Source organism: Melozone crissalis, unplaced genomic scaffold, assembly GCF_028551555.1.
Source record: "Melozone crissalis strain CALT ecotype California unplaced genomic scaffold, PUWL_Pcris_2 ptg000052l_1, whole genome shotgun sequence".
Taxonomy (NCBI): Eukaryota; Metazoa; Chordata; class Aves; order Passeriformes; family Passerellidae; genus Melozone; species Melozone crissalis.
This window is the reverse complement of record NW_026535830.1, coordinates 151761-171856: the sequence shown is the minus strand read 5'-3', so window position 1 is coordinate 171856 and position 20096 is coordinate 151761. Positions and strand designations below refer to the sequence as shown.

Below are 20096 nucleotides of genomic sequence, written 5' to 3'. Positions count from 1 at the left end.
AGTGCCGCGCGGGCCGGGGCTATGGGAACCCCACCCTAGGGCAGAGCGCGGCTGCATTTGGATGTCGGCCCCTTCCCGGGCCGTGCTGGATGCGGAGGAGGAGCGGGAGGAAGAGGAGAGACAGAGGAGGAGGAGGAAGAGCAGGAACAGGAGGAATACGAGCAGCAGCAGCAGAACCAAGCGGTTCCCCTGCCCGCCCGTTCAGGCCGCTGCTCCCCCTGTCCCGCCAGCATCGCCCCACTCCGGAACCCACAGGTGAGCGGGTTGGGGGAGTTCGCCCCAAATCCATCGGGGGAGGTCTCTGGGAGGGTTTTTTTGCGAGGCAGGGGATGTTTGGATCTTGCTGGACGCCAAAGCAGAGCCACAAATGCCCCTGGAGGGATCCTGGGGGTCCCGCTTGGCGATCACCCGGTACCGGCGGGCACAGCGGCAATCACGGATTTGGGGATCCCCAGGAGAGCCGGGGGGAACGCGGGAGCCCCGGAGTGGGGAGAGCGCAGAGGGGCGATCCCGGAGCTGGGGGACAAACCGGCTGCCTGGAGGGGTGTGGGAGGCTGGGGATGAGCGGGCTCCGGGCCCCCCTTGGCTGAAAGGGGCGCTGACTTCTCCAGCTGCACTTGGGCAGCAGGAACATCAAACCCAATTCAGTAAGCCTTGTTTTCACGCCCAAACCAGGATTTCCCATTCGCAAGCCTTGGTCCAATGCAGGAGAGGGAGTAGGCTGCAAGGAAGAGGAAGATGTCCCGGGAGCCCCAGGCAGGTGAGGAGGAAGTCAGTGCCCCTTTCCCCCTCTCTCCTGCTCCATCTCCCAGCCCAGCACGGCCCTCGGCTGCAGGACAGCCCTGCTGCCAAAGCTGTCCTGCTGGGGACGCACTGGGGGGATCTCCTTGCCCTTCCCTGTGGCACAGAGGCAAATCCCATCCTGTCCTTGTCCTTCCTCCCCCAGACCAGGAGCTGAGGATGGAGACCAGGGAGGATGAGTCACCACAGCAGAACCTTGTGGATGAGGCCATTTTGAGCAGCTCCACAGCACAGGAATCTAACGGGGAAGAAAAGCCCCGGAGATCCCTCACGAGGAGGGGCTGCAAACGCAGATCACGGGGATCTGAGGAGGAAAGACCCACCCTGGGCCGGGGAGGCGGCCAGAGTTCGGAGGTGGGGGTCCATGAGCAGCTTCAGGATGGGGAGAAGCCCTACAAGTGCTCAGAATGTGGGAAGAGCTTCAGCCAGAGATCCTCCCTGATCCGCCATTGGAGAATCCACACTGGGGAACGGCCCTACGAGTGTGGGGAGTGTGGAAAGAGCTTCTTCGAGCACTGCCTGCTGATTGTCCACCAGAGGAGCCACACTGGGGAGAAGCCCTACAAATGTGATAAATGCAGGAAGAGATTTCAGATCAGCTCCACTCTCGTCAGGCATCAGCGGATTCACACAGATGAGAGGCCCTTTCTCTGCCCTGACTGCGGGAAAGGATTTAACCGTAATTGCACCCTCATCAAGCACCGGCGCATCCACACCAGGGAGAGGCCCTACAAGTGTCCTGAGTGTGGGAAGAGCTTCTCCCAGAGCTCTTGCTTGACCAAACACCAAAGGAGCCAGCACTAAGGGCAGCCCTGCGAGTGCCCTGAGGGCAGGAAGAGCTTCCTGTGCTGCTCCAGCTCCATCCCTCGCTGGAGGATCCGTGCTGGATGATCCCCAGTGAGCCATGGTGGGCAGAGCCCTGGTGATCCATGGCGCCAGTGATCCGTGCTGGGAAGACTACTGCCTGGGGGGCTCCATATCCTCCTGGCTCCCCATGGGCACCTGCACACATCCACAGCCCAACATCAGAAATCCATTGTGGAGAGTGGATTGGTCAACTTCTGACTGCAGAAAAATCTCACGTTTTTCATCATCTAGTGGCATTGAGCAATACTGGATAGCTTTGCAGGTCTTCTCCTACATAAATCCAGTGTTTTAGTTCTCCATGGCCCACGGCTGTCTTTCACAGCCAAATGAGGACAGACTGGGGCAAAACTCCCTGATTTTGGAGACAGTGGGATGGAAACCCCTCCAAAAAAGGTTCTTTCCACCCACCCAAGCACATGGATGCTCTGCTGGCAAGGACATGTAAATAATTTTGTTTTGGCCTTGATTTTCTTTTCCTTTCTGTTCATCCCTTTGAAACTCTTGAAACTGGGGTAAAAATAAAGACATTGAACTAAACATGGATGGGGGCATGGGATGACAATGACATGGGTGGGGACAAGGGGGGACATGGAAATAGGTGGGGACATGGGTGACCCAGACATAGGTGGGGACATGGGAGGACACAGACATGGGGGTGATGCCCTAAGTTTTAGCTTTCATATTTTTCGGATTCTATACTGCCTTGTGTGTAACTCTGAACTTTGTATGAATTGTTAGTAAGTTCTCTTCACGGGGTAGTTAGACAAAACCATCCTTTTCCAGTTTGAGAATCCAAGGACATCTGTTATGGCCTCAGACCCAAAAAGCATAAACAGTGAGTTGAAGGGAGAAGACAAGGAGGATGGGACTCCATAACCTGAAGTTATAATTGGACAACTAACCCCAGTATGTAAATAGTTATTTACCAAACCATTATTTATGAAAGTGTGAAAAACTTATAAAAGTGTGAAAACTTGTGACTGGTGGTCCATGTTGTGTCCATCTTGGGCAGAGCCCCGGCCAGGCTCTTGTACTGCCCAAGGTATATCCTTTAAAGGCCTTTTAATAAACACCTGCTTTATTCCTTTAACTCTGTCTAGCCTCTGTTCCAGGTCAGCCTCTCATAGGCATCAGTTCTGGCACCCCATGAAGGGACAGAAGGCATCAGGAAAACCCCCTGGACCAGAGGAAGACCTAGCTGCTCCCCCCGACTCTTGCCAGCACTCCCAGGGTGCCCCAGCTGCAGTAGTGAAGGTATCAGAGCCTGAGAATCCTTGGGCCCGGCACGGAGGCACGTGAGTAACTCAATAAAGGAGGTATTCTGTTTTAGCACCTGTGTTAGCTGTTAGGAGATCTCTTGTAGTTTTGTTTAGTGTGGAAGGACCCTAGGGGGTCCAGGTGGAGTTGCTTTACGTTCACTCTCTGTCTCACCCACTAGAGTGAGAGAGGAGACTCTCTGGAAAAGTGAGCCTTTAGCACTACGGTAGGAAGTATTGGCCTGAGGCCCGGGCTAGTGCCATAGGTTAACTCCTGCACATAGGTTGTGAGCTCTAATCCTGCGTCTTACTTGTTCTTGCTTGCTCTTTCTCTCTACCTCTTGCTGGTTCTTTTGATCTCTGCAGATTTTCCTACTCACTAATGTTAAGATGGGGTTTGTATTCTCCTGTGATTGTAATAGTAATATATCGAGAAGCAGTCCTCTGGGGTTAATATTGAAAAACTGGCACGAACTTACAGATCATTGCTTTTTAAACCCAGACTTATCAGGCTGTCAGAAAAGATGTGTCCAACATATGAACTAGACAACGAGATGTGGCCTGAATTTGGTAGTCCCGGTAAGAAATTAATATCAAGTTTAATATCCCACATATGGGAGGACAAATATTTTGACAAGTTAGAATATGCTAGGCTTTTTATGGTATTAGCATGTCAGCAAAGCCCATCAGCAAACAAAAAGGAACAGCATATATTGGTTTTAAATAAAAAAGATAGGAAAAGTAAAAAGAAGCAGTTGATATTGAGCAGTGGATGTAAAAATAAGGAGAAGGTGGAGTTAGACCTCATCACCCCTGATCTGAGGGTGGGGCCCGGAGCCCCTCTACCCCCGCCTGTGCTGCCGGTGCTGTCGGTGCTGTGAAAAATGCCAATCAGTTGTTTTTAAAATTTGAAAAGTTTAATAGTAATAAAATGGTTATAAAAAATAGTAATACAATTAGCGTAATAATAATTTGGACAACTTGAATTAGGACAACATAAGACAATAAATACAAAGAGTTACGGACGTCCGGGTACCTTTTTCTGGGCAGCACGAGCCCAAGAAAGGACACAGATTAACAGAGGATTAACCCTTAAAAGCAATAGCCTGTTGCATATTCATACACTTCATACATGATGCATAAATTCTACTCAAACACAGGATTCTGTCTGGTCATTGTCAGCTTCTTCCTTCTAATCCTAACAGCGCCTTCGAGGCAGGAAGAAGTTCATTTCTTCTGATAAGAGGGCAATAGATTCTTTTTCTGTGAAAGATTTAGGTGTCCTGTGGCTGCTATCTTGCTGCAAGTCCCTTCTTTACAAAAAGTATCCTACATAGCATAGTTTGTATTTTAACATTTTTTGTAACCTAAAACTATATTTAACACAGTATTTAAGAGAATTAATACAGCATTACTTTCTAACACAACACATATAATATTCATTTTAATATTTGCGAAAAGTCAATCATAAAATACATGCATTTTTCACAGGTGCCACCCCCGGCGGTGGCCCCACCGTCCGAGCATGTTGGAGGCAGGATGGGGGGAGCATGTCCCTGGGTGCTCTCGGGCAGTGAAGGAGCAGCGGGGAGTGCTCCGGCAGCCATCGCTGCAGCCATGGCCGTCTGCTGCAGCTGAGCCCTCCTCCCATCCCCACTTGTCCTTGGGGGCGGGTTCGGGGGGCAGAGCCTTCTGCCGAGAGGGACCTGCCCGTGGGGGTCTGGTGCTTCTGCTCACAGGCCCATGAGTTTCCGCAGCAACCCTGAACACTGCGGAGCCGCCTCTGGAGATGGCATCTTCAAAGTGAGCAGGCACACAGCCTGGCTTCCACCACAGTGTAAGTCATGCTTAGTGCTGTCTAGAACTGGGATTGGTCGAAGCAGATGTACTACTCCAGCAGAGTCAACAGAGTCAGACAGCTCTTGCTCCAGTAACTCCGAGGAGGAGGAGAAGAATGAGATTACTGCTGCCCCGAGCAAGCAAAGGAGGGGAAAGATAGATAAACAGGCCATACCACACCCCCATAGTGAAATGTACTAGGTCAAAAAAAAGGTAAAGAACTGGTTTTGCAAGCCCCATTGCGGCAGGCAGTCGGCAACCAGGGGCCAATATGTGTAAAGGTTCTATACTCCCTTACTAAGTTGGAGTAGTGGAAAACTACTGTGAAGAAATATAAAGAGAATTCAGATTAAGGTGGCAAAATTAGTAGAAAGGTAAATTAACTCAAAACCCTGACTGGGCTGATTTGAACTCTACGAACTCAGACGCATTACTTGATGCCACTGAGAGACAAATGGTCAATGAAACAATTACATCAGTAGAGGCTAGCATAGCAAATGGGTTGCTTCAAGGCACCATTACACAGATATTTCCCCTAGAAAATCCAGGTAGGGATTTAAATACCAGAACATATGGCAAAGTTAAAACAATATCAAAGTCTTATGGTATATGGGTTAAAACATGGTGTCCCTAAAGTGATAAATTGGTCAAAGACTTACAAAGTAAGGCAAAATTATGATGAATCACCCACTGATTTTTTAAACAGATTAAGAGAAACTGCCATCAAATATGCAGATGTAGATCCTGAATCAGCTGATGGCAAAGCACGTCTAGTTCTCTTATTTACGGCTCAAGCTACAAATTATATAAGAAGAAAGCTGCAAAAGATACAAGGGAGTTTGAGACATAGATAAATTGGTAGAGGTGGCCTGGAAGGTATTTTGAGACAGGGGCCCAACTGAAAGAGTTAAATCCCAGCCTAGTAAGAAGGGAACTCAGGAAAAGTCATCCAAGAAAACATCCTCTGCAGAGAAAGATCAGTTTGTTTATTGTAAAAAATGGGGACATTGGAAGAATGACTGTCCAGCATTGAAAGTCCCCAGTTCCCCAGCTCCTGGTAGGACAGAGCTCTAGTAGGTCAAGTTCCAAGTGATGTGGACTGAAGGCCGCCCCTCAGTGGAGCCTTCAGTTATAGCTGAGCTGTGGAAAAATGACATTGAATTTTTAGTAGATACTGAATTAGCATGTTCTATGTTAAATACCTTAGAAGGGAAGGCAAGTCATGATACCACACATGTTGTTGGGGCAGCTGGGTTAAGCGAAACATGGCTTTTCTTCCAACCTTTAAAATTTAAACTGGGAAAGCACTGGGTAACCATCAATTCCTCTATATGTCTAACTCCCCTAAACCATTGCTGGGGAGGGATTTACTAGAAAAATTGGAAGCAGAAATTAAATTTTAAAAAGGAAAAGGGGGTAAGAGTTGTAATTCCTGAATCTAAATTTATCCAAGTTGCTGCACTTTTTATACATGAAAAATGTGGTGAAATTCCCATTGAAGTTGAGAATGTGGTAAGTCCATTAGTGTGGGCCAGTGATATCCCAGGAAGATCCAAACAAGCAGAACCAGGGAGTATTGCACTCAGACCAGGAGCCATACCGGTAAGGCAAAAACAATACCCTTGAAATTGGAAAACCATAAGGGATTATTATCTGTAATTGAAAAACCCTTCCAACATGGGTTACTAGTGCAATGTGGGTCCAAATATAACACCCCCGTCTTAGCTGTTAAAAAAGCAGATGGCAAAAGTTATCAATTAGTACAAGATTTGGGAGCAATTAACAAAATTACACAGGACATATTGTCACCTGGGGGGGGTCACACGGCCCTATGCTGGGTGTCACCAGAGGCATCCTGGTAGCAGTGTCCTCACAGGTGTGGCGACATTGTCCTCTGGTGCGTGTCCTGGTGGCATTGTGTCCCCATCCCCTGCCGTGGCTCCCTGTCACCTCTCTGTTGTCCCTGTCCTGCCCCGTGTGGCCCTTTTCCCCCGTGCGTCCTGTCCCTATCTCCCCTGTGTGTCCCTGTCCCCTTCTGTGTGTCCCAGTCCCTTCCACGATGTTCCTGTCTCCTGTCCTCTGCGGGGCTCAAGTCCCAGAGGTCCCAAGGCCGTGTCCTACAGGGTGTCACCGTGTGCCTCAGGATGTTCCCGTGGCTGCTCCTGGCCCTGAGCGTCTGCACCGGCCCCACCACAGGTAGAGACGTGACAAGACACCCTGTGACCCCCATCCCACAATGTTCCACAACACCCTTTGTCCTCTGATTTTGGGTCCATCCCCATCCATTTAGTGTCCATTCCCTCTGTTTTGGGTCCCACATCAAATCACCCCAAAGTCCCCCAAAATTCCTCACCCACGATTGTCCACCCCCTGGACCCTCCACAGGCACCTGGCCACAGAGCTGTCTCTGGTGCACCACAAAATCCCTGAAAATCACCCCAAAAGCCATTGAGATCCCCTAAAAAGTTCACCCATTATGTCCACGTGCCCCCCCCCGGGGTCCTGCCCCAGGCACTCGGCCACAGAGCTGTCACTGGTGATACCAAGCCGCAGGATCCGCAGGGTGTCCCAGACGGGGCCCCAGCCACCGCCTCCAGCGGCCTCTGCCGCAACAGGTGGCCAGGACTGCAACACCAGAAATGGTCAGAGACCCAAAAATTAATCAGGGATCCCAAAAACCCATCAGGGATTCCAAAATCCTACGTTAGGGACAATACCAGGGTGTCCACCCCCTCCCCTCCCAGTATTTCCCATGTGCCCTCCCACCTTGAGGACATTTGGGGGACACCCCCTTCACCCTCCCAGAGTGTCCTTCCTTTCCCTCCCACACTGGGGACAATTCTGGTCCCCCCTTCCCTTTTGTGGTATCTGCCCCTTTACTCCTGTGTTGGGGACATTTGGGGACAACCCCCCTCACCCTCCCATGTTCTGCACATCCCAGGATGTCCCTTAACAAGTTGGGGACAATCCCAGGACATCCCCTCTCACCCTCCTCGACTTGGAGACATTTGGGAATACCTGCTTTACCCAGGTATCTCTTCTGGGGGTCCCAGGTGAGCTGCACAGCCACGGCCAGGCTGACGCCCAAGGAGCAGCTGGTGACAAGGACAGTGTGGGCTGGGGGGGTGGCCATGGTGTCACCTCCCCACCCCTGGCAAAGGCTCTTAACAGGATCAGCGCTCATATGGCACTGGAACTGGGGTCAGGACAGGAGGGAACAAACGGAGGTGACACCCTGAGATCCCCCCAACAGGGGGGCACAAAGGGGGAATCCTCCCTTAGCTGCCTCCAGGGGTGGCAGAGATTTGGGGACATTCCTGCAGACAAGGCAAAGTGTGGGGTTGGCCCACCCCATGGGAGTTTTGCAGGCACCCCCAACATGGACAAGATGAGAATCTGACTCCATGTTTCAGAAGGCTTGATTTATTATTTTATGGTATATATTATATTACAACTATACTAAAATAATAGAAGAAATAATTTCATCAGAAGGCTAGCTAAGAATAGAAAAAGAATGATAACAAAGGCTTGTGACTCACTGAGACAGTCCAGACAGTTGGACTGTGATTGGCCATTAATTAGAAACAACCACATGAGACCAATCACAGACCACACCCCAGGGCACAGCATGGCTGCTTTTGCATGCTGGCACTAGCCTGGGCAGGGCTGGGAGCAGGAGGAGAAAAGGAGCAGGAAGAAGAGGAAGGAAAGAGGAAGAAGAGAGGACGAGAAAAGGCAAATGGAAAAAATGACTGAGAGGAACAGGAGGAAGAGGTGGAGTGGGAGGAAGAGCAGCAACAGAACCATACAGCTCCCCACCTGCCTGCTCAGGCCATAGCTCCCCCGGCTCTAGCAGCATGGCCCCACCACCCTGTCCCAGAACCCGCAGGTGAGCGAGGAGAGGGACCTCGCTCAAATCCACTGGGGGATCTTGGGGAGTTTTTTTTTTGTGGGGCAGGAGATGTTTGGATATTGCAGAACTCCAAAGCTGAGAAGGAAATATCCCCAAAAGGACTTTGGGGGATGCCATGTGGTGATCGCTTGGTAGCAGCAGGCAGAGGGGTGATATTGGGTTGGGGATCCTCAGGAGAACTGGGGTGGAACATGGGAGCCCTGAAGTAGGGACAGCAAGAGAAGTGATCCCAGAGCTGGTGGACCTCCGGCAGCCTGGAGGAATAGGGGAGGCTGGAGATGAGTGGGCTCCAAGTCCCCTGAAGCTGAAAGGAGCACTTGTAAGAATCCGTGTATCTCGGGCTGCTGTATGAGTCCACTGTGGCTAGCTCTGGACCCTGGCCCACATGGTCTTACATGGACAAAGCAAAAGAGGAGAAATGCTCTTCTCCACGTGGGGATGAGTGTCCTGTTTATTGCCTTGGGAAGAGACACTTCAGGCTTTGGAGACCTCCCAAGTGGAAAAGAGGTGATATCCCAAGTGATATTCTGGCAGGGGACCTTTATACCCGAGGGATGGGGGCGGGGGAAGAGGACCGCAGCCAATGGGATACCATTGAGGAGGGGCGAGGGGAGGGGTAACCAGGGGCCAAACCACCAGGGAGTATAGCAGAGGGGTGCATGAGGGAAGGTAGAAGAGAAATAACAATCTACGTGACATAACATACTCAGTACAAATTTCCAATCACCCTCTGCAAAACAACAACTAAATAAACTATTTAGTTCAATAAAACACCTCCCCCTTTTCTCTTAACAAAAATAAAAGGAAATGCATCCGACTATTTGTGCTGCAGATTATGAATTTGTCCACCACTCATGATTCGCGGGCCTGTCAATTTTCTTTAGGTCCACAAACTCTGTGTGGTTGACTTCTGCGGTACTGCAGACCAAACCGTTGACAGCCTTTAAAAATATGTGACGTAGAATCCCATACGCTAACATGTCTAGAAAAAGAACAACAAAAAACAACAAAATTGTCCTAATTATAGAGGTCCACCACCCCAAGAGTTCCCAGTCCTTGAACCTCCTGCTGAACCAGTCCTCAGATTCCTGCTTGACTTGTCTGATCAGGCTTTTCACTTCTCGGAGAGCTGCGGGGATGTTGGGTGCCTTTGATGCTAGGTTCAGGCAACACAGTCCTTCAAATTCCTGGCACTCATGTCCATGCAGCAGCAGGAGGAAATCTGTGGCTGCATGATTTTGGAGTATGGCCTGCCTGGTAATCTCCTCGTCCTCTAGGAGGGAGCTGATGGCCGTGGATGTCAAGTTTGCCTGTTTTACTACCCAGCACTCTAGGTGGCCCAATTCACATACTGCCTTGGCTGCTGCAACCCATGGAAGGAACAGGGATATGGCAACTCTTTTTGACTTGGCCCAATGGAGGATGTCTGCATCACAATTTGGGTCCAAATTGTCAATGCTTCTCTTTTGAATTTTGCTGGCCGAATTGTTCTTTTGAGTCCATTTGCCAATCATGGTTTGGTTTGGTGTCAACAGGGACAACCGCCCAATGGTACATGGCCCTCCTAAAAGCCGAGAGGGGATTCCTGTCCATGCCCAATCCCCAAAAATTCGTAGTTTTTTGGTGTGAAGGGTGTCTTTTGTTGCTGACTTTGGAGGGAGTCTTGGGCAAAGTGTCCTGGTTTTTTGCATCTGAAGCAAATGACATGCTGAAGTTGCTCTGGTGACATCTGTTGCCTCCTCTCTCCTGGAGATACAGCTGCCACAGTCTCTGGGTTTGTCGGCCTTGACCACGCCTCCCGTGCAGCAAACAGTTCCGCCTTCCTAGCACAGGAAGGTGGGGTGTTGAGAGGCAGTCCCAGGAGCACCCTGCTGCAGACTTCATTGGCATTCCTCTGCTCCATCTCTTTCACTATCTCCGCTTGTATCTTGAGGTCCTGTACTTGTCTCTCAACCTGTGCATGGAGCCAGTTGCAAGAAACTGCAAGAAACTTTCTGAAGGAGACTGTTTAATGTCAAGGAAACTACCACTAGCTTCAGCAGTTGGTAGCTGGTTAAAAAGCCTTTGAAATCTTATCTAGAATGAATTTTGACAACACCCAAGCTTGGTCCTCAGGCTTAGCCCACTCCCCCTCGCCGCACAAATGTTCATAAATAATGTTATTATTTTCTAAATCTTTGGCACCCTGGGGGATTTACTTAAGTTCCTCCAAGAGATCCCTGAGAGATCTCTTTCAGGAGCTTTCCCATGGATCAAACTTTGACTGGGTAAGCAGGCACTGGAAAAGATCTAGGAGGTCAGTGGGAACAAATTCAAGGGATGTTAACGTAGCTCTCATCATGCTTCTGAAAATTTCACTATTTCTCCCAAATTCTAATTGACTTTTACATAACTCACGCTTTGTCTGGTATGAGAAGGGCTTAGTAGGTTCTAGGGCCGGTCCTACCACCTGTGTATTGAACAGGAGCTACCAAGGGGATGACTTCTTCCTCCTGGTTTTGAACCCCAGCCTTTCCCCCTTCAGCTGCACCCCGGTGGGACCCGGCAGGGGAACCACCCCCTCCTCCAGTTCCACTCCCATGGGAACCGGGAAGGAGACCACCCCCTCCCTCAGTCCCATCCTCATGGGAACCTGACAAGGGAATAACACCCACCCCAGCCCCACTGCCTTGGGAAGCAGGTGGGTAAACACCCTTCACCCCACCCCCATGGGGATTGGGAGGGGGTACCCCTCCTGCCTCTGCCCCCCCCACCCCGGTGCCTTGGTAACTGGGAGGGGGGACATCCCCTCCCCCTGCCTCAGCCCCGTGGGAACCGGGCATGGCCCCACCCCCCCGGCCCTTGGCCCCACCCCCCCAGCCCTCGGCCCCACCCCCCCAGCCCTCGGCCCAACCCCCAGCCCTCAGCCCCACCCTCTTGGGACCGGGGCAAGGGGGCGTGGGAAACAGGAAAAGGCAGGAGGGCGGGGCAACTGTGGGAACCAGGGCGGGATCACAGGATGATGTAATGGGGGCGGGGACATGAAGGGAGGGGGAGGAGCATCCAAGGGAAGGAAGGGGTTGTGAGACCAGAAGGGGTTGGGGGAGAGGACCGGTGGGCAAAAGGGATTGTGAGGAGAAGAGGGCTAAGTGGAGGGCTGAAACACGTGGATGCTGCCATTTTGGGCTCCAGCCATGCGATCAGCAGTATCCTGAATGCCAGCCATGTGTTCGTAGCCATTTTGAGGATGGGGGGTCAGAAAGCGAAATTGGGATAACAGAAACTAGGTTAGAGGGGTGCAGGGAAGGTGCTCTGTCAGCCTGTGCACAACTGTCAGAGCCAGGGTACTGAGAGGGAGGTGGGGGGCCAGGGAAGCAGTGGCAGTACCCTGCCAGAGGTACCCTGTGATTGCCAGGGAGCCTCGCTCATCTCTCTCAGTTCAGGGGCAGAGGGTTTCGGAGGGGAGGTAGGAGAAGCCGCGGCAGGGGAGATTTACTCTGGCTGTCCTTTCAAATCCCTCTTTAGGACTTCTTTCCAAATCACCAGGAACACCGGGAAAAATTGAGACACTGTCCCATCTCCCTGTTCTGCTTTCACCATTAACAAGGCTCAAATTTTGTCCCAGGCAGAGACAGAATTAACATTCTGCTGGGTAAACTGATTCCACCCTCTAGCCTTCTTGCCAACAAAAATGCGACGAAGAGGTCAGAGGAAGGTGAAAGTCCCAAAAGCTAACATAATCCACTCATGGGAATTATCAGCTCCTTTGTGACCGTCGTGGGAGATGACCACGTGGGGCGCCACCTGAAAGAATCCGTGTATCTCGGGCTGCTGTATGAGTCCACTCTGGCTAGCTCTGGACCCTGGCCCACACGGTCTTACATGGACAAAAGTAAAAGATGAGAAACGCTCTTCTACCCATGGGGACGGGTGTCCTGTTTATTGGCCTGGGACAGGACGCTTCTGTGGAAAACAGGGTGTGACATGCTTGCAGTGGACTTTTATACCCGAAGGGATGGGGGCGGGGGAAGAGGACTGCAGCCAATGGGATACCATTGAGGAGGGGCAAGGGAAGGGGTGACCAGGGGCAAAACCACCAGGTGACATAGCAGAGGAGTGCATGAGGGGACCATGTGATGGGAGAGGGGAAATAACAATCTACATGACATATCATACTCAGCACAAATTTCCAATCGCCCAGTGCAAAACAACAACTAAATAAACTATTCAGTGCAATACAACACATGCAGAGGGACATGGTGACACCTTGAGGGCCACGGGGCCTGCGGGACATAGGGACACCCTGAAAGACGCAGCCCTGGGACCTCAGAGAACTTGTACCTGCTGGAGGCAGGGGACAGAGATATAGGAGGAGGGAGGGGGACACATGGAAGGAGACAGGGACTCATAGGGGAGACAGGGACACATGGGGCAGGATAGGGACGCACAGAGGGGTCACAGGGAGCCACAGCGGGGGATAGGGACATATGAAGGGGAGGGGACACGATGCCACCAGGACACACATCACGGGACAATGCTGCCACACCTGTGGGGACACTGCCACCAGGACGCCTCCGGTGACACTGAGCATGGGGCCACATGACCCCGTGGGTGACACTGCCCCTTGCCCTTTCCCCAGCCTGTCTCAAGGGGTGCTTGGGGTCCCCAGAGCACAATGGCCTTGGGACACCCTGGGAACTGTCACTCACTTCTGGGCCACTTGTCACCAGCTGAACAAGTTCCCATCCTGCCCTGGTAGAGGGGTGACATTCAGCTGGGACACATCAGTGGTGACAATGGAGATAGGGTGGCAGCGACTGCACTGGACAGCGCTTGGCCATGGCTGAGATGACAGTACTGGTGGCACTGTGGTGGCACAGGTGGTGGCATTGATGATGTCCCAGATCGTGTCCTCATCCACGTTCCCCACATCCACATCCATGGCCATGTCCCCCCATGTCCCCATTCATATTATTGTCATCCACAAGTCCCCCTCTATGCCTTAGTTCAACACCTTTATTTCTACCCTAGTTTCCGGGCTTTCAAAGGGAAACCTTTTCATTTCGGAACCAAAACAAAGGGATTTATGTGTCCTGCCAACAGAGCATGCACATGCTTGGGTGGGTGGGAAGAACCTTTATTGGATGAGCTTCTACCCCACCATCTCCAAAACCAGGGGTTTGCCCCAGTCTGTCCCCATTTGGCTGTGGAGAATGCCCATGGGCCAGAGAGAATCAAAAGGATGGATTTATGTTGGAGACGACCTCCAAGGCCATCCAGTATTACTTGATGACACCAGAAGATGCAAAAAGTGAGCTTTTTCTGGGCTCAGAAGTCGACAAAACTGCTCTCCACATTGGATTTCGGATGTTGGGCTGTGGATGTGTGCAGGTGCCCATGGGGAGCCAGGAGGATGTGGAACCCCCCAGCCAGGTGTCTTCCCAACACGGATCACCAGCACCACGGATCACCAGGGCTCTGCCCACTGGCACTCACTGGGGATCATCCAGTGTGGATCCCATGGGGGATGGAGCTGGAGGAGCACAGGAAGCTCTTCCTGCATGCGGGGCACTTGCAGGGCTTCCCTTAGTGCTGGCTTTGTTGGTGTCTGCTCAAGTTACCACTCTGTGAGAAGATCTTTCCCACACTCTGGATACTCATAGGGCCTTTCCCAGGTGTGCATGTGCTGGTGGCTGACAAGGGAGGAGGTGTACTTGAAACCTTACCCACAATCGGGGCAGAGGAAGGGTGTCTCCTCTGTGTGAGTGCGCTGGTGCCCGAGGAGATCAGAGCTGGTCTGAAACCTCTGATTATATCCAGGTAGGAATGCTTGGCTCCTCCCCATGGGTGGGGCATTTCACAAAGGGATGATGTAATTTTATCAGTCCTGAAGTGAGGCTCAATGGCCCATTAACAGAAGATATGTCCCTGGAGGGGTTGTGGAAGAGATAAAGAAAACTGCCCAATTCACAGAAGATAACTGCCCCACCTCTAATGGCAATAGAATACATACCTCCACCCACATGTTGCATTTCCAACCTCAGACACTCTCTGTTGCTCTCAGTAGCCCAAAGTGTGATCCCCGTTGCTCCATTTTAACAGCAGTATGATCCCAGTAACCTCCAGTACGACCAAGTCATGTACCACCATTCCCAGTATGGTCCTAGTATAATCCTAGCTGCTTCCAATCCATCCCAGTATGGTCCCAGCTGCCTACATCAACACAATCAGTCCCAGTATGATGTCATTTGCTCCCAGCGTGCTCCCAGTTGCTCACAGCAGCTCCCACTGACTCTCAGAATGATCCTAGCCATTCCTGGTATATCACATTAGCCCCCAACATGGTCTCAATTGGCCTGGCAGGTTCCTACTCCCTCCCAAAAAGATCCCAGGATGATCCCAGTACAGCCCAGTCCTTCCCAGAGGTGCCACTCATGGCATCTCCCAGCCCTCTCTGTGTTCTCCCCTCCCAGATAGCCTAATAGGAGCCCCATGGGCTGGAAGGCCTCAACCAGGGTCCCCAGCAAGCCCCAGTGTGGATCTGCAGCCCCCAGTTTGCCCAGTTTGCCTCTCCTCCTCCCTGGGCCGGGTTCCCCCCGGCCCCAGTGGGTGGGAGCAGCCAAGAGCCCCGCGCTGCCCATCCCGACCTGTTCCGGCTCCATCCCCACTCCTGCTGCGGGCTGCGAGGTCTGCAGGACCGGGGCAGGAGGAATGGGATGGTGGAGTGGGGAGGGAGAAGCAGCGGGACAAGGGCTGGAGGGAACAATAGAAGGAGGAGGAGCAGGAGGCAGGGAGGAGGACAGGTGGGAGGAAGTGCTGGGAGAGAGGAGGAGGAGTGGGAAGTGGAATTGGAGGGACCACACGCTCCAGCCCTCGCTGTGTCTGCCATGTGGGTGGGGGTATGTATTCTATTGCCATCTGTTAGAGGTGGGCCAGTTATCTTCTGTTAACTGGGCAGTTTTCTTTATCTCTTCCACAACCCCTCCAGGGAGATATCTTCTCTTAACGGGCCATTGAGCCCCATTGACAATCTTCCCTCCATGGAAATATCTTCTGTTAATGGGCCATTGAGTCTCACTGCAGGACTGATAAAATTACATCATCCCTTTGTGAAATGCCCCACCCATGAGGAGGAGCCAAGCATTCCTACCTGGATATAATCAGAGGTGTCAACACCACAGTCAGGCTTTTCCCACTGGATTCCCAGAGGAGCAGCGTTTCTTCTCCACTGGATTCGCTGAGGAAGACCAGACTTATCTACACCACCACTGGACCTTTGGAGGAAAACTACACTCTTCTGCGGGATCACTGCTTCAACAGAACCACATCTGACCCTCCAGGAGGACTGCAGCCACCATTTAATTGAAATGCAACAAACGTCCTGACAAACAGGATGTCAGATTGGATTCTGACTCAGACAGTGGTTTTTTGTACTGCTACATTTTTTATTTTATTTTTCTTAGCAAAGAACTGTTGTTTCTATTTCCATATCTTTCCCTGAGAACCCCTTAATTTCAAAATTATAGTAATTTGGAGGGAGAGGGTTCACATTTTCAATTTTAAGGGAGGCTCTGCCTTCCTTAGCAGACACCTGTCTTTTCAAACCAAGACAGGCAAAGGGACCATCAAACCCAATGTGCTCAACCCTTGTTTCCCCCCAAACCAGGATTTCCTATTCCCAAACCTTGGCCCAATGCAGGAGGAGGAGGTTGTGAGGAAGAGGAAGATGTCCCGGGAGCCCCAGGCAGGTGAGGAGGAAGTCAGTGCCCCTTTCCCCCTCTCTCCTGCTCCATCTCCCAGCCCAGCACGGCCCCCGGCTGCAGGACAGCCCTGCTGCCAAAGCTGTCCTGCTGGGGACGCACTGGGGGGATCTCCTTGCCCTTCCCTTTGGCACGGAGGCAAATCCCATCCTGTCCTTGTCCTTCCTCCCCCAGACCAGGAGCTGAGGATGGAGACCAGGGAGGATAAATCCCCACAACAGAGCCTTGTGGAAGAGGCTGTTTTGAGCAGCTCCACAGCACAGGAATCCAATGGGGAGGAAAAGCCCCGGAGATCCCTCACGAGGAGGGGCTGCAAAAGCAGATCATGGGGATCTGAGGAGGAAAGACCCACCCTGGGCCGGGGAGGTGGCCGGAGCTCAGAGCTGGGGGTCCATGAGCAGCTTCAGGGAAAGGAAAAGCCCCACTAGTGCTTGAAATATGGGAAGAACATCAGCCAGAGATCCAACCTGATCTGTCACATGGAATCCACATGGGGGAATGGCCCTACATGTGTGAGTAGTGTGGGAAGAGCTTCAACCAGATCTCCTGCCTGATTGCCACATGAGGAGGCACACTGGGGAGAGGCCCTACGAGTGTGATAAATGCAGAAAGGGGTTTCAGACCAGCTCTGATCTCCTAAGGCACCAGCGCACTCACACAGAGGAAAGGCCCTTCCTCTGCCCCAACTGCGGGAAAGGCTTCAAGTACAACTCCTCCCTTGTCAGCCACCAGCACATGCACACCCTGGAGAGTCCCTACGAGTGTCCTGAGTGTGGGAAGAGATTCACCCAGAAGTCAAACCTGATTGTCCACAAGAGGATCCACACTGGCGAGAGGTCTTACGAGTGTGGGGAGTGTGGGAAGAGCTTCTGCCAGCGCTCCCACCTGATCTACCACCTGAGGAGCCACACTGGGAAGAAGCCCAATGAGTGTGATAAGTGCAGGAAGAGGTTTCAGACCAGCTCCCATCTTGTCAGGCACCAGCACATTCACATGGAGGAGTGACCTTTTGCTGCCCTGACTGCGGGAAGGGCTTCAGGGACAACTCCACCCTTGTGACCCACCGGCGCATCCACTCCGGGGAGAGGTCCTATGAGTGTCCAGAGTGTGGGAAGAGCTTCTCACAGAGTGGTAACTTGAGTAGACACCAACAAAGCCAGCACTAAGGAAAGCCCTGCAAGTGCCCCGCATGCAGGGAGAATTTCGTGTGCTCCTCCAGCTCCATCCCCCATGGGATCCACACTGGATGATCCCCAGTGAGTGCCGGTGGGCAGAGCCCTGGTGATCCGTGGTGCTGGTGATCCGTGTTGGGAAGACACCTGGCTGGGGGGTTCCACATCCTCCTGGCTCCCCATGGGCACCTGCACACATCCACAGCCCAACATCAGAAATCCCTTGTGGAGAGCAGTTTTGTCGACTTCTGAGCCCAGAAAAAGCTCACTTTTTGCATCTTCTGGTGTCATCAAGTAATACTGGATGGCCTTGGAGGTCGTCTCCAACATAAATCCATCCTTTTGATTCTCTCTGACCCATGGGGACCTTCCACAGCCAAACTGGGATAAACTGAGGCAAACCCCTGATTTTGGATCCAGTGAGGTGGAAACCTCTCCAAAAAAGGTTCTTCCCTCCCATTCAAGCACGTAGATGCTCTGCTGACAGGGACACGTAAATCCTTTTGGTCTGGCCTTGAAATTAAAAGGTTTCTGTTGATCCCTTTGAGACATGGGGCTAGGAATTAAATTGGGTTAGAAATCTATCTCAGATTTTGGTGAATTGTGCTGCCTTGAATTATTTAATCTGTAGAGTCTAATAATTTGCTGTGCTTGTAGCTCACAGACTGCCTCAAACAAGATGAAAGGAATGTGTCTTTCCAAGTTAGAGGAAGATAAGAGAGACCACTTGGACCTTGACTGAAGAAGGAAACCAAAACCAACAGGGTCTCAGGTTGGATTCTGACTCTCTCTGTGATATTTTTGTAGTACCGCACTTTTATTTCAATTTTCCTAGGAAAGAACAATTCTTCCTATTCCCATATTTATGCTTGACAGTCCCATAATTTAAAAATGGTATTAATTCTGAGGGAGTTTACATTTCCCGTTTCAAGGAAAGGTCCTATCATTGTTAACAGACACCTGTCTTTTCAAATCAAGACAGGCAGAGGGACCATGAAACCAAACACACTCATTCCTTGTTTTCCCCCAAACCAGGATTTCCTATTCCCAAACCTTGGCCTGAGGGAGGAGAAGGAGGAGGCTGCAAGGAAGAAGATGCCCAGGGAGCCCCAGGAAGGTGAGGAGGAAGTCAGTGCCCCTTTCCCCCTCTCTCCTGCTCCATCTCCCAGCCCAGCACGGCCCCCGGCTGCAGGACAACCCTGCTGCCAAAGCTGTCCTGGTGGGGACACACTGGGGGGATCTCCTTGCCCTTCCCTGTGGCACAGAGGCAAATCCCATCCTGTCCTTGTCCTTCCTCCCCCAGACCAGGAGCTGAGCATGGAGACCAGGGAGGGCAAATCCCCACAGCAGAACCTTGTGGAAGAGGCTGTTTTGAGCAGCTCCACAGCACAGCAATCCAATGGGGAGGAAAAGCCCCAGAGATCCCTCACGAGGAGGGGCTCCAAACGCAGATCACAGGGATCTGAGGAGGAAAGACCCACCCTGGGCCTGGGAGGCAGCCGGAGCTCAGAGCTGGGGGTCCATGAGCAGCTTCAGGATGGGGAGAATCCACACCAGTGCTCAAAATGTGGGAAGAGCTTCAGGTGGAGATCGGAACTGACCTGCCACAGGAGAATCCACACTGGAGAACGGCCCTACGATTGTGGGGAGTGTGGAAAGAGCTTCAGGATGAGCTCTGAACAGACCAGACACCATAGGAACCACACAGGGGAACAGCCCTACAAGTGTGCCATGTGTGGGAAGAGCTTCTGCGACCGTGCCAACCTGATCAAACACCTGAGGAGCCACATCGGTGAACGGCCCTACATGTGTGAGGAGTGTGGGAAGAGCTTCAGCCAGAGCTCCCATCTGATTGTCCACATGAGGAGCCACAATGGGGAGAGACCCCACAAGTGCAGGGAGTGTGAGAAGAGCTTCACCCACAGCCTCAGCCTGATTGTCCACCTGAGAAACCACAGCAGGGAGAGGCCCTACGAGTGTGAGCAATGCAGGAAGAGGTTTCTGAGCCGTCCTCCACCACCAGCGCATTCACACAGAGGCGAGACTCTTCCACTGCCCTGACTGTGGTAAGGGCTTCAACCACAATTCCAACCTCATCAGGCATCGTCACATCCACACCAGCGAGAGGCCCTACAAGTGTCCTGAGTGTGGGAAGAGCTTCTTACAGAGTGGTAACTTGACCAGACACCAACGGAGCCACCACTAAAGGAAGCCCCGTGTTGAAGATTGCAATGTAAGATGTTTCTCATTACTATCTGTATGGAAGATTACCTTTGTGAAGTTGACAGTTTACCTTATCTCTCTCTTTTTGAGTGACCCCATTCACACCTCCCTTGGGAGGGGACATCTGCTGATAACAGACTATTGAATGTCACTGCATGGCTGATAAGAACTATAGCATCCCATTGTGAGATCCTCCACCCAGAGGCAGGAGCCAAGCATTGCTACCCAGATATAATCCAGAAGTTTTTCAAACACCAGCATGGCTTTCTCCATGGGATTCCCCAGA

The 20096-nt window shown here is 51.8% G+C and overlaps 1 pseudogene; it reads left to right on the top strand.

Annotated features, from left to right (window-relative positions):
* Positions 1–80: 80 nt before the first annotated feature.
* On the top strand, positions 81–19793 carry LOC128943633 (zinc finger protein 883-like; annotated as a pseudogene).
* The last annotated feature ends 303 nt before the right edge of the window (positions 19794–20096 follow it).